The sequence below is a fragment of the Plecotus auritus genome, assembly GCF_963455305.1.
Source record: "Plecotus auritus genome assembly, chromosome: 1".
Classification (NCBI taxonomy): Eukaryota; Metazoa; Chordata; class Mammalia; order Chiroptera; family Vespertilionidae; genus Plecotus; species Plecotus auritus.
In genome coordinates, this window is record NC_137770.1 from 126,169,569 (window position 1) to 126,185,728 (window position 16,160).

Genomic DNA, 16,160 nt, shown 5'->3' on the forward strand with positions numbered 1-16,160 from the left:
AAACACTCTGGGATATCAAACTTGTTTGGAATAGTCAAGGTAGGGGCTTCCACCCTCGGCAAGTTCCCCCCAGAGACCTCTGACCTACCGGAGAATCCTCCTTACAGACATTCCAACAGAGTCCCGAGCTTCCCCACATTTATTTTCTCCTTAGTTTCCATTGCCCTGGGAGCTGTATTGGTAAAGATATTGCTACGACAAATGTCTGCTATTTTGCTCCCTATGGATTCCTCTAAGATATTTTATCATTTTCTATCTTAGTTTAAGTCCTTTATGCACTTTGAATTTATTTTTGTGTTTGGTGTAAGTTGGTGTTCTAGTTTCATTTTTTTTACATGTATCTGTCCAATTTTTCCAACATCATTTACCGAAGAGACTGTCTTGACACCATTGTATGCTCTTGCATCCTTTGTCAAATATTAATTGAGCATAATGGTGTGAGTCAATTTCTGGGTTCTCTGTTCAGTTTAATTGGTCTATATGTCTGTTCTTGTGCCAATACCAGGCAGTTGTGAGAACAGTGGCTTTGTAGTATAGCTTGATATCTGGTATTGTGATCCCTCCAACTTTGTTCTTCTTTCTCAAGATTGCTGCAGCTATTCACGGTCTTTTTTTTATTCCAGATGAATTTTTAGAGAGTTTATTCTAGGTCTTTGAAGTATGCTGTTGGTATTTTAATGGGAATTGCATTTATGAACATTTTAATGATGTTGATTCTACCAATCCATGAACATGGTGTATTCTTCCATCTGTTTACATCTTCATCTATCTCTTTTTTCATTGTCCTGTAATTTTCTGAATACAGGTCCTTTACCTCCTTAGTTAAATTTATTCCTAGGTATCTTAATTTTTTGTTGCAATGGTAAATGGAATTGTTTTTTTTAATTTCTCTTTCTATGAGTTCATTATTGGTGTAGAAAAAAAGCCATAGATTTCTTGGCATTAATTTTGTATCCTGCTACATTGCCAAATTCATTTATTAAGTCTAATAATTTTTTGATGGAGTCTTTAGGGTTTTCTATGTACAGTATCATGTCATCTGTGAATAAGGACAGTTTTACTTCTTCTTTTCCAATTTGGATGCCTTTTATTTCTTCTTTTTGTCTGATTGCAATGGCTAGTACTTCCAGCAGTATGTTGAACAGGAGTGGTGAGAGTGGGCATCCCTGTCTTGTTCCTGTTCTTAGGGGAAATGGTTTTAGTTTTTGCCCATTGAGTATGATGTTGGCTGTGGGTTTGTCATATATGGCTTTTATTATGTTCAGGTATGATCCTTCTATTCCCACCTTGCTAAGAGTTTTTATCAAGAAAGGGTGTTGGATTTTGTCAAATGCTTTTTCTGCATCAATTGATATGACTATGTGGTTTTTATCTCTCAATTTGTTTATATGATGTATCACGTTTATTGATTTGCGGGTATTGTACCAGCCTTGCATCCCTGGAATAAATCCCACTTTGTCATGGTGTATGATCTTTCTGATGTAGTTCTGGATCTGATTTGCTAGAATTTTGTCGAGGATTTTAGCATCTATGTTCATCAAAATATTGGCCTGTAATTCTCTTTCTTTTTAGTGTCCTTATCTGGTTTTGGGTTAGGGTAATGCTGGCTTCATAGAAAGAGCTTGGAAATGTGCCTTCCTCTTGAATTTTTTGGAATAGTTTGAGAAGGATAGGTTTTAGTTCTTCTTTGAGTATTTGGTAAAATTCCCTTGTGAGACCGTCTGGCCCCTGGCTTTAGTCTGCTGGAAGTTTTTTGATGATTGGTTCAATTTCCTCCTTAGTTATAAGCCTGTTGAGATTTTTTTTTACTCTTCTTGGTTGAGTTTTGGAAGGTCATATTTTTTCTAGGAATATGTCCATTTCCTCTAGGTTGTTTAGTTTGTTGGAATAGAGTTGTTCATAGTATTTTTAAAAATAATCCTTTATGTTTCTGTGGGGTTGGTTGTTACTTCACCTCTTTCATTTCTGATTTTGTTTATTTGGGTCCTCTCTCTTTGTTTCTTGGTGAGCCTGGCTAGAGGTTCACCAATAAGGGAATATTCTAGAAAAATTAATGATACTGGACAAAAAGCTGTTCCTAAAATGTTAACTAAAATTTTTATTGGTAGTTCATCTCATGGTAAAATTGCATAACATGTAATGAACCTAAAGCAGACATATTTTAGTGCAAAAAATTAAAATTTAAGAGCTATTAAGACTACATTATAAAATTTCAAAAAGCCTCCTAATATTTAAATCAAAAAAGGGGTGATAGTAGAAGAATATCATGTAAGGAAAAATATCCTGGAAGTAAATTACATCTAGAAAATTTTTACTTTAGAAAATTAACTTTCATTTGTAATGCTAACAGTAAGACACCCATGAAAAACACACATGGTGTCAAAACAAGCCAAAGGAAAATCATTTGGGCAAAAAAATGAAAAAGAATCCCAAATCAGATTTATAGAAAAGATTCCTTTATTAACTTTTGGTTGGGAATATGTTTGTATATTTTCAGAAAACACCTCCAAGACCATGTGGATTCCTGCAACAGAGAGGAATTGACAGGACTGCTCCAGCCAGAAGACAGAAGAGAAACAGTTCAGAGATGGAAGACGCTGATGACGTCTTGCCACACTAGCAGTCAGCAGCTGTGTGTCATGGCAGGTTGCCCAGGACCAAACCAGAGAGGGTCGGACCTGCATTACCACCATTTGTCCACCATCCAGAACTGAAATATCATGGCTGACATGTACACATAAGGAACTGTTTGACATTGAAATTAGGACTCAAAAGAACTGTTGGCCCAGAAAGAAACTCACTACAGACTGATTCATTTGCCTCTCAGCATAACCATTATTGCTTGTCTCATTTTCGGTTCTTATAAGTGTATTTCTAGTATCACATGATCTCACTCATCTAGGGGAAATAATGAACAACATAAACTGATGAACAAATACAGACCCGGAGACAGGGAAGCATCGATCAGACTGTCATACCTCAGAGGGAAGGTAGGGGAGGGTGGAGGTAATGGGGAGAGATCAACCAAAGGATTTGTATGCATGCATATAAGCCTAACCAGTGGTCACAGACAACAGGGGGGTGGGGGCATATGTGGAGAGGGGTCTGAGATGGGAATGGGGGAATGAGGACAAATATGCGATACCTTGATCAATAAAGAAATTAATAAAAGAAAAAGAAAAAAATCTTGTTTATCATTTCAAAGAACCAGCTCTTGGTTTCATTAATCTTTTGCATTTTTAAAAAATCTCTATGTTATTTATTTCTGCTCTGATCTTTATTATCTTCTTCCTTCTGCTCACTGTGGACTTTTCCTGTTGATCTCTTTCTAATTCTTTAAGCTGTAGAGTTAGACAAATTTATTACCATTTTTTCTTAGGACTGCTTTCACTGTGTCCCATAGGTTTTGGATTGTTGTGTTTTCATTGTCATTCATTTACAGGATGTTTTTAATTTGTTCTTTGATCTCTTTGGTAACCCAATCATTGTTTAATAGCATGCTATTCAGCCTCCAAGTGTTTGAATTTTTTTAATTTTTTTATTGTGCTTGATTTCTAATATTATGCCATTGTGGTCTGAGGGGGTGCTTGATATGATTTCAATCTTCTTGAATTTGGAGAGACTTTGCCTGTGACCCAATATATAGTCTATCTTTGAAAATGTTCCATGTGCATTTGAGAAGAAAGTCTATTCTGTAGTTTTGGGGTCAAATGTTCTGACAATGTCAATTACGTCCATGTGATCTAGTGAGTCATTTAGGATTGCTGTTTCTTTGCTGATTTTTTGTCTAGAGAATTTATCCAGTGATGTCAGTGGAGTATTAAAGTACCCTATTATGATTGTATTGCTGTCGATATCTCCAAGAAAATTTTTTATGTATTTGGGTGCTCCTGCACTGGGTACATATATGTTTACCAGAATTATATCCTATTGTTGTATCGATCCCTTTAGTATTATGAAGTGTCCTTCCTTATCTCTTGTTTTGGCCTTCACTTTGAGGTTTATTTTGTCAGATATGAGTATTGCTACCCCAGCTTTTTTTTTCATTTCCTTTTGCCTGAAAGGTATTTTTACATCCCTTCACTTTCAGTCTGTATGAGTCTCTTGTTCTGAGATAGGTCTCTTGTAGACAACATATATATGTTTTCTTATCCATTCAGCAACTCAATGTCCTTTTATTGGGGCACTTAGTCCATTTATATTTAACGTTATTATTGATAGGTACTTGTTTGTAGCCATTTATATTTTTGGTGCCTGTGTTCATTCTCCCACACACCCCTCCTTTTTTCTTCTTCTTACATCAGTCCCTTTAGCATTTCTTGCATTGCTGGCATGGTAGTGATAAACTACTTTAACCTTTTTTTTTTTTTTGTCTGTGAAGCTCCTGATTGCCCCTTCAATTTTGAATGATAGCCTTACTGAATAGAGTATTCTTGGATTCAGTCCCTTGTTTTGCATTACTTTGTATACTTCATTCTATTCTCTTCTGGCCTGATGTGTTTCTGCTGAGAAATCATTTGATAATCTAATGGGAGATCCTTTGTACATTATTCTCTTTCTCTCTCTTGCAGCCTTTAAGATTCTCTCTTTGTTGTTAGCATTTGCCATTGTGATTATGACATATCTTGGAGTGGGTCTTTTGGGGTTCATCTTGTTTGGTACTCTCTGTGCTTGGGTGACTTTTTTCTTCCCCATATCAGGGAAGTTTTCTGTCATTATTTTTTCAAATAAGTTCTCTAATCCTTGCTGCTATTTTTGTCCTTCTGGCACCCCTATTATATGTATGTTACTTCTTTTCAGGTTTTCCCAAAGCTCCCTTAGGATCTCCTCCTGCTTTCTAATTTTTTTCTCCAGTTGCTGTTCAGATTGGGCTTGTTTCTCTGCCCTATTTCCTAGCTCACTAATTCTTAGTCTACTGTTGAAGCCCTCCATCTTGTTCCTTATTGTAGCTATATCACTTTTGATTTCTTCTTGGTTCTTACACAGGTTGTTGATTTTCTCGTCCATCTAGTTTATGAACTGTATGACATTTTCAGACATATTACATGCCTCCATTTCATTTAGTCACTTTTTCTGGGGTGATTCCTCCTTTTCTTTCCTTTGGGGGTTGCTTTTTTGTCTCCCCATTTCTGCTGTTGCTAAAGGATCCAGGCGCCCAGTTGTGAGGGGCCTGAGCTGCAGCAGCAGACTTGGTGGGAGCATTGCACACACTGACAGTCAGGTGGCTGGCTGGGTGCCTTGGAGATGCGACTGCCATGGTCAGGGCATGGTCTGCATGCACCAACAGTCAGGGTTTTGGCTCAGGTGTCCAGGAGATGTGGCCACTGCAGTCTGTGTGGGGTCCGTGTGTGCCAACAGTCAGGGGGCCAGCTTGGGATGCATGGGACCTGTGTTGCTAGGGCAGATAGGCAGAAGGGGAACACACTCTGGGACTCACATTAGCCTGAGTCCAGTATGGGTGGAGTTGGTGCCTGTGAGTCTACATCTGTGGTAGCAGGTCTTTGTTCAGATTGGCTTTAAGATCTTGGTTTTCATATGAGGCCAGTTTGGGTGCTGCTGAGGGTGGGCTCCTAGTCATAGCATTTCTGCCCTTCAAGATGGCATGGTTACTGTGCCAGTGCCAGCCACCCAGGAGTGCCTGCAGCGTTAGTGGGGGCTCCCTGTCCAAGAAATCCCAGTCCACCAGCCTCTGCGAGTCTTGCAGGATCTTACTGTCTCTCTCTCTCTCTCTCTCTCTCTCTCTCTCTCACACACACACACACACACACACACACACACACACACACACACCACACATGGTCACACACTCCCCTTTCACTTCCTCACTCTCTTACACTCTCTTGCTCACTGCTGTCCTGCCAGCTGCCATCTTCTGAGACATCTTTGCCCATTCTTTCACACAGCCCTTGAGTGTTAGGCAAATTGGAAATGGAGAAATATATGATTAGTAATTTAGAACATTTGGTAAGACTTCTTAAATAGAGATTATTATTTATTCAATGCATTATTTGTAAGGTACTTATTATTTGCAGAGAATTATAACATGTATGCATGATTTTTGCTATCAAGAAAGTTACAAACCAACAGTACAGATGGATTCCATTTCCACATAGGTATAGTTAAGTTTGGTATGTGCAAAGCACCATAGCAGGTATAATATGAGTGATATGGCCATTCAGTGGAGAGAGAATTCATCTCTGGCTGTGTTGACCTGGAAATTTCATAGAGGAGGGGGCATTTGAACTGGGCATTGGAGTATGGATAGGTTTGAATAGATGAAGAAAGCCAGTCCAGACAAAGGTGACAGCATTAGTAAAATATAAGATGAGAAAGTGAGAGGTATGTTGGGAAATGGCTAATAGCTAAAGTCAGTTATATTGTAATCCTATCTAATAAAGAGGGAATATGCTAATTGACCGTCATGCCCTCACAAAGATGGCAGTGCCCACAGCCAATAAGGAGGGAATATGCTAATTGACTGCCATGCCCTCAAAGATGGAGGTGCCCACAGCCACAGGATGGCGGTGCCCAGTCCCCTCAGCCCCTCCGGCGCGCCTGCCTTCAGAGTCCCCCATTCCCCTAAGCCCCCAGCCACCCAGGGCCAGCCTGAGGCACAGGCAAGCCTTGGATGGCAGCTTCCCAGCCGCCCAGGGCCGCCTGAGGCTCAGGTAACGAGGGCCGGCCAAGGCTTGTGCTGATGGCAGTGGCAGCAGCAGAGGTGTGATGGGGGTGTTGCCTTCCCCTGATTGCCGGGTCGCTTCCTGCCCCTGAGGGCTCCTGGACTGTGAGAGGGGGCAGGCTGGGTTGAGGGACCGACCCCCACTCCAGTGCATGAATTTTCATGTACTGGGCCTCTAGCGTTTATATAAGGACAGTGTGGAGGATCAAATGAACCAGACGTGGGAAACCTTGACTTCCACATGTAAGAATCTGTTTTTTGGGTTTTTTTTTTATAAGAAATGTTTTAATAAAAATTTTGTAACTTAATTTTTACAATATCCTGTTATACATAATGTGTAGTAATATATAGAAATGTTTAAAAATGTCTAAAAATGTTAAAAAGGTTTTAAAATGTTTGAGTTAACTTCCTGAAACTTACAGTGTGATATTAAGGATACACACCCCACTGCCCTAAATGTGTGTATCCCATAGATAAATATTTGAACTTTGATTACTGACTTAGAGTGACTTGCTATGAGAGCCATATGTGTGAGTGACATACTTTCCCCAGATATGCACCCACGAGTGCACACCCTGATTGATAACCACATGTAGCCCTTCACCCTATTAAGATTAACATGTGTGCATTGACATAATTCATTGATAGCTCCCTGAACTGCTGCGGGTACGAACAGGCTTTAAAAATGGGTACTGACCAGCCGACAGTGCTCGCCTGTCTAGACAGCCACAAAGGCACGTCCTTCTGCCATTCCGACAGATGACGCCACACTGTGCTGCTACACGCTCCACTCCCTGACAGACTACAGAAGAATGTCTAGTACCTCCTGATCGAGATGCGACCAAGCTCTCCGGTGAGGAATGCCGACCCCCTGCATCCGGACTGGACCAGTCCAACTGCCAAACCCCAGAGGACAGCACCACCAGGATCCCATTAAGCCTGTACCTGTAGCATCAGGAATTTTTGTGAGTAATAAAATGCTGTGTGATTTGCAACTGCATATGTTCTATGTGGTATAATTCCTCTGGCAGTTAATTAAATTACTTTGTGAATGCTTGAAACTGAAACTAAGATTTTTGGTCTTTTCGGTCCTAAGCCTACTCTTGGTCCTGCTTGCATAGAGCTGTCTCTTCATTAGCAACTACTTAAATGTCCCAACACCTGCACGGTTAAGCTTATCTCAAGGGATGCCTTGGATAACACCCCAGATCCTTTTCCGGGATCTACTAGGGACACATAATTATTATTTTTTTATTGTCTAAGGTTTTACATGTCTCCTTTTCCCCCAATTTACCCCTCCCAGCTATTCCCACCCCAGACAAGCCCAAGCCCCCACTGCCTCAGTGTCTGTGTCTATTGGTTATGCTAATATGCATGCATACAAGTCCTTTGGTTGCTCTGTAACCACCCCTCCCACCATTTGTCTATGGATCTATTCTTGTTCATCAAATTATATTGATCATTATATCCCACATATAAGTGAAATCATGTGATTTTTAATTTAGTAGTCATCACCTGGATTTCCAACTGATTTGCATCATGACAAAAATGGCCTTTAAAAAGGACAAGATTGTACTTGCTCTTTGTCCCAATCTGGCCTGGTCGTGAAGAGAGTGAAAAGTAGTTGGTAAAAAATATTGAATTACTCATTGATTTACTCTAAAACAAGTACATTAAGTTTGATTAAACATTTAACTCTGAAATGGTATCCTTTTCACTAACAGCATTTTGTATGCTTTCTGGAGGGAAGGGTGGAAATGTTTAAAAATCTGGGATAAACCTGCCGGAAGCCAGTTCCAACATGTCATAACTGCAAGAGTTTCATCGAAAGGTTGATGGAACTTGGGGACTCAATAAGGGCTGAGTCACATATGTTATCGCCTGTTGGGAATGGCTGAAGGCATTTCCCCAAACCTGAAAAGGATGCATTAAATTGATTGTTTGCTGCCAGACAGCTCAGGGCATCTTAATCTACATGTTATTGCCTCCTACTGGCCAAACACCTGAACATCTGTAGGCTATTCCCCAATCTGACAATGCTTCTGTATGAAACCCTACCCTTTGAAGTGTATATCTCCACCTTGCCTTAGGACAAAAAGCAAGGGGTCCTGAGACAAGGAGAACTTGGTTTCTTCAGCCAGGCTCCTCTGACCCCTAATGCCTTTCAAAATTATCTTTCATCTCTGGTGTGGGAACCCCTTTCACGTCCCGCGTGGTTCAGGGTTCCGGTTCAGGGTTCGGGTTCTGGAGAAGGCTGCACACAAATGAAAAGAGACTTGGAAAAGTATTAATTTGGAAATATTGGGGGCCAGGCGGGAGCCCAACTCTAGTGGAAGGACTACCCTTTGCTCTGGCCTTGCTATCCCTTTTATTGAGACTATGGGATACGCCCATAACCTTTAGGCAGGAAATTCCAATAACAGAAATTTGCATAGGAGAAACAGAGTTGGAGGCTGCTTCAGCTAACAATGTTTCAACTAAACAGTGAGTGATTAAAACATTTAAGGTTGTTGACCAGCCTTCCCAGTTTCCTGTCCACATCTTTCTATTAGTGGGACAATGATTGGTTTCTGGCATCTCCCCCATTTCTTTCCTTAAAAAAAAATCTTGCATCTGCAGACCAGAAATAAACACATAAGAACAAAAATGTTTGAGTCCCAATTTCAATGTCCAACAGTTCTGAGTTCCAGTTTCAATGTCAAACAGTTCTGAGCACCAGTTGCAATGTCCAACAGTTCTAAGTCCGTTTCAGTGTCAAACAGTTCCTTATGTGTATACGTCAGCAATGATATCTGGATGGTGGCAATGCAGGTCCGACCCTCTCTGGTTTGGTCCTAGGCAACCTGCAGCGACGCACATCTGCTGACTGCTAGCATGGCAAGGCATCATCAGCGTCTTCCATCTCTAGACTGTTTCTCCTCTTGTCTTCATGGTTGGAGCAGACCTGTCACAATTCCTCTCTGTTGCAGGAATCCACATGGTCTTGGAGTTGTTTTCTGAAAATATACAAACATACTCTCGACCAAAAGTTAATAAAGGAATCTTTTCTATAAATTTTACTTGGGATCCTTTTTATTTTTGCCCAGACGATTTTCCTTTGGCCTATTTTGATACCATGTATGTTTTTCATTGGTGTCTTTCTGTTAGCATTACAAATGAAAATTAAAATTTTTTAAAGTAAAAATTTTCTAGATGTAATTTTCTTGCAGAATATTTTTCCTTACATGCTATTTTTCCACTATCGCCCCCTTTTTTGAATAATGGAGGCTTTTGGAAATTTTATAATGCAGTCTTGATAACTTTAAATTTTAATTTTTTTGCACAAAAATATGACTGCTTTAGGTTCTTTGCATGTTAAACAAATTTACCATGAGATGAACTACCAATAGAAATTTTAGTTACTAGTTTAGGAACAGCTTTTTGTCCAGTACAATTAAATTTTCTTGAATATTCACTTATTTCAATTAGCCTATTTAAATTAATCTGAAAACTTGACTACTATTTTACTGTCAAATTTAATACTCTAACAATCTTAGCTTACCCTGTAAATATTAGTGGAAAGGATTATTTGCATCCTTTAGGCCCTGAGCATTCCTGGTGCTAGGCTGGATTTAGATATAGGGCAGCTGCTGTTGGCCAAGTCTCTGTCTGTTACCTGGGTCCCAATCTGAGCTGGTCCAAGTCTCTTTCTGTTCCCTGGGTCCCGATCTGAGCTGGGTGTGGGAAGCGCGAAGCAGCCATGGGGGCAGGAGACCTGCCTCAGAAGGGGCGAGGATTCAAGCCCCTGCAAGGTTGGGGGGGTGAGGGACTGTGCCCCACCTCTGTTGATCCCCAAGTTCTCTCCTGATGGCCCCTCTGCGACTGTGCCTGTCTTAGGTTGTTCCTTCCTTGAGGAATCTTACCCGTCTCTGGCTAACCAGCCATCCTCCAGGGCCAAGCAGGGTGATGTGAGGTTCAGTTCTGTCTCCTTGGTAGCCTATGCCCCTGTGGCCTCCACGCCCAGCACCTGTCTTGGGATCCCCTTGCCTGCTGGCAGGGCCCCAGCACTGATCACATATCTTGGGAAACCCAGGTTTCTTCTCCAGAGAGGGCCCAGCTCATGCCATTGGGACAGAGACAGATCCATGGTACCAGCCATCACGAGGCTTTTAACCTCAGCATAAACAGAAAGGTCAGGCAACAGCTGTGGGAGGGTCCCTCTTGTCAAAAAGGCCAGTATAGAATGCTCAAGTGCCTTCCCAGGGAGGCCTTAATTCCTTTCTGGAAGGGATTAAATCCTTTCATGTCCTTTTTTAAATTGCTGCCTAACATGCAAAGAATTAGTTTGTAAGTTTGTTTGGGATAATTGTTCAATATGCTGTTGTAAAATATCAAAAATTATAATGACATTGTAGAATAATATCATGTAAGGATATTCTTTGCTCTAGGTCATGGCAATTCAATTTCAAACTGGCTGGCAATTTCTTTTTGTATAGACAAGGTCTTAGTTACATTTTTTGCACCTCTCCCAGGAGCAAGTAGTGATAGTCCCCTACTTTAAAGGCCAAAACCTTTATAACATCTAAAAGTAAAATATAGTTATTATTTTTTATTTGATAAAGCTTTCCATGCGATTTCAAGTATCAATAGGTTAAATTTCAAAAATATTTCCTTTAAGAAGAGAGAACAAATTTCTTGTATTACTCCGGGCCCTTGGAGCTTTCCAAGAATCATCTCTGTTAAAGCCTTGAAATTTTAACATGGAAAAAATGATCAAGTATATATATATATATATATATATATATATATATATATATATATATATATATATCTGTATATGATTTAAAGATTATAATACTTTTTATAATTATTTTAAGATACCAATTAGATTTTAAACTAGTTTTTGCATAGAAAAATTTTGGTTGGGATCACAGAATTAATCCTCTTTTTTAATTAGACCAATAAGCAATTTATTTTGAATTCCTAATTGTTTTCAGAGAAAACACAACATTTTTCTTTTCTCAAAAATAAGTTCTTATACTTTAGACATTACCACAACTATATAATTTCTCCCAATTTAATTTGCACTTTGAACTTTAATTTGGCAAGTCAAACATTTAGCAGTTCCTAGATTAATAACAACATCCTGCTTACTTCAGGGAAAGTTTCAGCAACAGATCTGGCCGAATTTCCTTTCATGCTTAAAAGATAGACAGATCTTAAATTTTTTCTTTCTTTTTCACTTTCCGAAGTAATAACTAGCACCCAATTTGGCCAAGATTTGCATTTCCCTGCGAGTTCTTTTAAATGAAACCTTAAGTAATCTCATTGCGGGAGAGCGGATAGCCTTGCCCTCTCCTGCCACCTTTGAATTTCTCCGCACCGGAGGCAGTTTCAGCAGTGGAGTTTCATTTCTTACTACAGATTTTAAATTCCAAATACCAATTAAGATTTTAATTTGAATAAGAAACCACATTATTTTATAACCTAATTCTTCCCCATTAGCCTGGCTGAAAAAGACGTTCCCACCCTACTTACAGTTCGCGACTCTGCAGTTAGTCCGTGGGCTTTGCGTGCGGTGAACCTCCCTCACCTTTTTCTCGGTGAATTTTTTCCTTTCCTTCACTCTTAGGCGAAAAATATCATCTCCTCCAGAAGTCCCTGTTCGGGCACCAGATGTGGGAACCCCTTTCACGTCCCGCGTGGTTCAGGGTTCCGGTTCAGGGTTCGGGTTCTGGAGAAGGCCGCACACAAATGAAAAGAGACTTGGAAAAGTATTAATTTGGAAATATTGGGGGCCAGGCGGGAGCCCAACTCTAGTGGAAGGACTACCCTTTGCTCTGGCCTTGCTATCCCTTTTATTGAGACTATGGGATACGCCCATAACCTTTAGGCAGGAAATTCCAATAACAGAAATTTACATAGGAGAAACAGAGTTGGAGGCTGCTTCAGCTAACAATGTTTCAACTAAACAGTGAGTGATTAAAACATTTAAGGTTGTTGACCAGCCTTCCCAGTTTCCTGTCCACATCTTTCTATTAGTGGGACAATGATTGGTTTCCGGCACTCTGGACTCTTACTTAATCTATACACAGCCTTTCTCCAGATTCCTGAACCCTTCTAGATGCTGGATCAAGACCCACCAGCATTAAATGTCGCCCAACATCCGGCATAAACCCAATGTCTATCACTGATTGTGTGGCTGGAAGAGTAAGGGATATGAGTATTGCCTTAGAACATGTCTTCCTCTAAAGATCTGAGAGATTTATTTCAGAGCATTCCAGCTGATCCTTAGAGTTAGAGAAGTCATCAGTAGTTCAAAATCTAAGATAGTGAATAAGGAAGCAGAATACAGGCTCACTAATCTCCAAATCATTGAATGAAATGAAACTTTAAAAAATGTTTCCTATGATGTTAAAACCTTTTTTAAAAAACAGTTGTTAAACTGTGGTTCTGAAATAGAACATGAAGAAGTAGGAAAATCCCATTGGTTCTTCTTGTGTTAAGGAAGATATTAATGACAAAATCTTGTGTGTGTGTGTGTGTGTGTGTGTGTGTGTGTGTGTGTGTGTGTAACTCTACTAGAAGGTACTAGACTTCATTCTTTTCTAGATAATTTGAAATGATAGGGTCATGGACTTCCTGTTTTATTCATCCATTTGTCAGGTAATAATCACTGGTGAGATTTCAGAATTTCTCTAACTCCTTCAGAATATGTTTATATAATAACTTGCTTGGTTATTGGATGTCTTATAATTTTCACATAGATTCTTTTTGCTGAGGGAGTAAGTGTTAGCACACACCTCCTATTCATGCCATTTAATGCATACTTAAAGGACATTTTGATTAAAGAATAAGCAGAATCAGGAGCCTCTTGTGGGGGAAAATATTTATTGACTATCTATAACTATTAAATGCCCAACAGCTCACTGAGCACTTTCCATCCTAAGCATTATTCAATTTAATTTTCACCCCAAACTATAAGAGAGAGCGATCAGATCCTTTCTTTGGCTAAGGAAATTGAAGCTCACCCTGTGGCAGTGATTTTCCCAAGAACATGCAACAGTGAGTCAGGGCACCAGAATTAAATCCAGGCATTTCTGAGATCAGCTTCTTTTCCCCCCACCATGGTGTCTTTTGAGGTTTTGAAATGTATGAAAACTATATTTTCTGACTACAGACAATCTGATAAGAAACTTAGAAATGAGTTGACAGGCTGCCCTTTAGTTCCCAAACCCAATGATTCAGTTTTATTCTTTCTTTCTTTCTTTCTTTCTTTCTTTCTTTCTTTCTTTCTTTCTTTCTTTCTTCCTTCCTTCCTTCCTTCCTTCCTTCCTTCCTTCCTTCCTTCCTTTCTTTCTTTCTTTCTTTCTTTCTTTCTTTCTTTCTTTCTTTCTTTCTTTCTTCTTTATTTATCATTTATGTATCACTGTCCTGTTCATGGCTATTTCCCCCCTAGTGGTTCCAAATGTAGGAAAATAGGGAATAATGAAGATCACCACAGGCTAGGAGTATACTTACATGTGTGCATTTGTGTAGACTGCAAGTTTATTAGCAACAGAAGGGTGTTTTAGGAAAATCTTCTGACCACAGTGCCAATTCTTATACAATTGGGAGTTTCTCAAAAAGAAAGGACCTTTTTTTTTTTCAATCCTCACTTGAAAACATGCTTAGAGGGAGGAAGGAAGATGAGAGAGAGAGAGAGAGAGAGAGAGAGAGAGAGAGAGAGAGAGAGAACATTGATTGATTGTCTTCTGTAAATGTCCTAACCAGGGTTTGAACCTGCAACCCAGGTATATGCCCTGACTAGGAATCAAACCAGCAACCTTTTGGTGAATGGGACGATGCTCCAACCAAATGAGCTACTCTGCGCAGGGCAAAAAAGAAATATCTTTTGATGACAAACAATCACCTCATAATATTTCATTTCCTTCCCCACTGTGGGTATTTTGTTTGGCTTTAGCTACAGGCAGACCTTTTGTGGGTAGCTGTGACTATGCATGTGTCAATGCTGATTTTATGGTGGGTCTGACAGAAGCATGATAACAAAGAATGGAGGATGGAGGTGAGGCTGCTGCCTTGACTCTTACCTTACTGTCATAACCAGATTGTCAGAGTTGTTCATATATGCTTGCCTATACTTTCTGACTCAGTTGTCCCCACCACTCCATTGAAACTGCTCTTACAAAGTCATCTTGTTTATAAGTCCAATGTATAATTCTTAGTGATTATCTTACTTGCTTTTTTATGAGCTTTTCACATATTCCCCATTCATTTCTTTCTAGAACAAACTCTTTCTTGTTTTCCCTGTCCTGTTGCTGTTCTCTATTTTTGTCTTCTGACTTCTCTGAACACTTCTCTGTCATCTTGGGGTTTTCTTCACTACTCAGTCTTTATGTGAAGATTCTCAAGACTCCGTCCTTGATTATTTTCACAGGTGATTTCACCTGTTCCTGAGGCTTCAGATTTTCCTGCCAAAGTCCCCTAAAGTTAAGCTTTTAGCTTAAACATCTTTCCAGGTCCAGCTCTAAATGATATTCCTTCTTGGATATATTATAGGCACCTCAAAATGAACGTGTTCAAATAGAACTTATACTCTTCTATCTCCAACTTTCTCTTCCATTACATATTCAGCTTATCAAATGGCCCTACTGTTCACTTGATTGCTCTTGCCAACCTAGGTGACATCCTTTTCCCTCACTACTCACATCCACCTGAGTCATTGGTACCACATCCTATTGAATCTACATCCCAGATATTAAATGACAGTAGCTAAACTAGAAAGAGATCAATAAAAATTACTTTAAAGAGAAAACAATACAAATGTTCTGCCGTGGTTGTGGGTATTCACTCCAGCTGCTGTGGAAACTGAGTCAAACCTGAAATTGACTCTGGGTTCTTGAGTTCTTTCTGTGTGACCCTACTCTTTCCTGGGGGTCTGATGACTAAGGGGATCCACTGACATTTTCGGGCATCTGTAGGTGGAGCAGCAGGAGTAAAAGGGCTGCTAGGAAATGCTGGAACTTGGGACTCCACCTTGGCCTGCATTTTCCTGTTGCAATAATTTTCTTTCCTTAGCTTCCTGAGCTTTCTTTCAGGCAACACGGCTGCCATTCAGGTTCCTTGAGCCCTTTTCACATAGAAGGTGGTCTTTGTTCAATAGTAGGAAGTGCTTCTCTCCAATTTCTTGCCCATGTCTTCAGCCATCTTTCTGTAGAAGTTGCGAATCTGATGTGTGGAGCTCATGTTTTTACACAAGTTGAGAAGTCACCACGCCCCCCATTTCTAAGCAGCTTATTTCCTCCTCAAACAGTTTTTTCTGATGTTGTTCAGACAAAATTTGAAGCTTCAGTTTCAGCAGCTGAATCTCACTTTCTGGGTGTGAATTTTCAGAAGTGGATCATATCCTGAAGTGATGACCTGTTTAGGTGTATATTTAATGCCAACAAGCACAAGGTCTATAATGTGGGAAGACTTGCCTCTACCCCAGGTGTCCTGACAG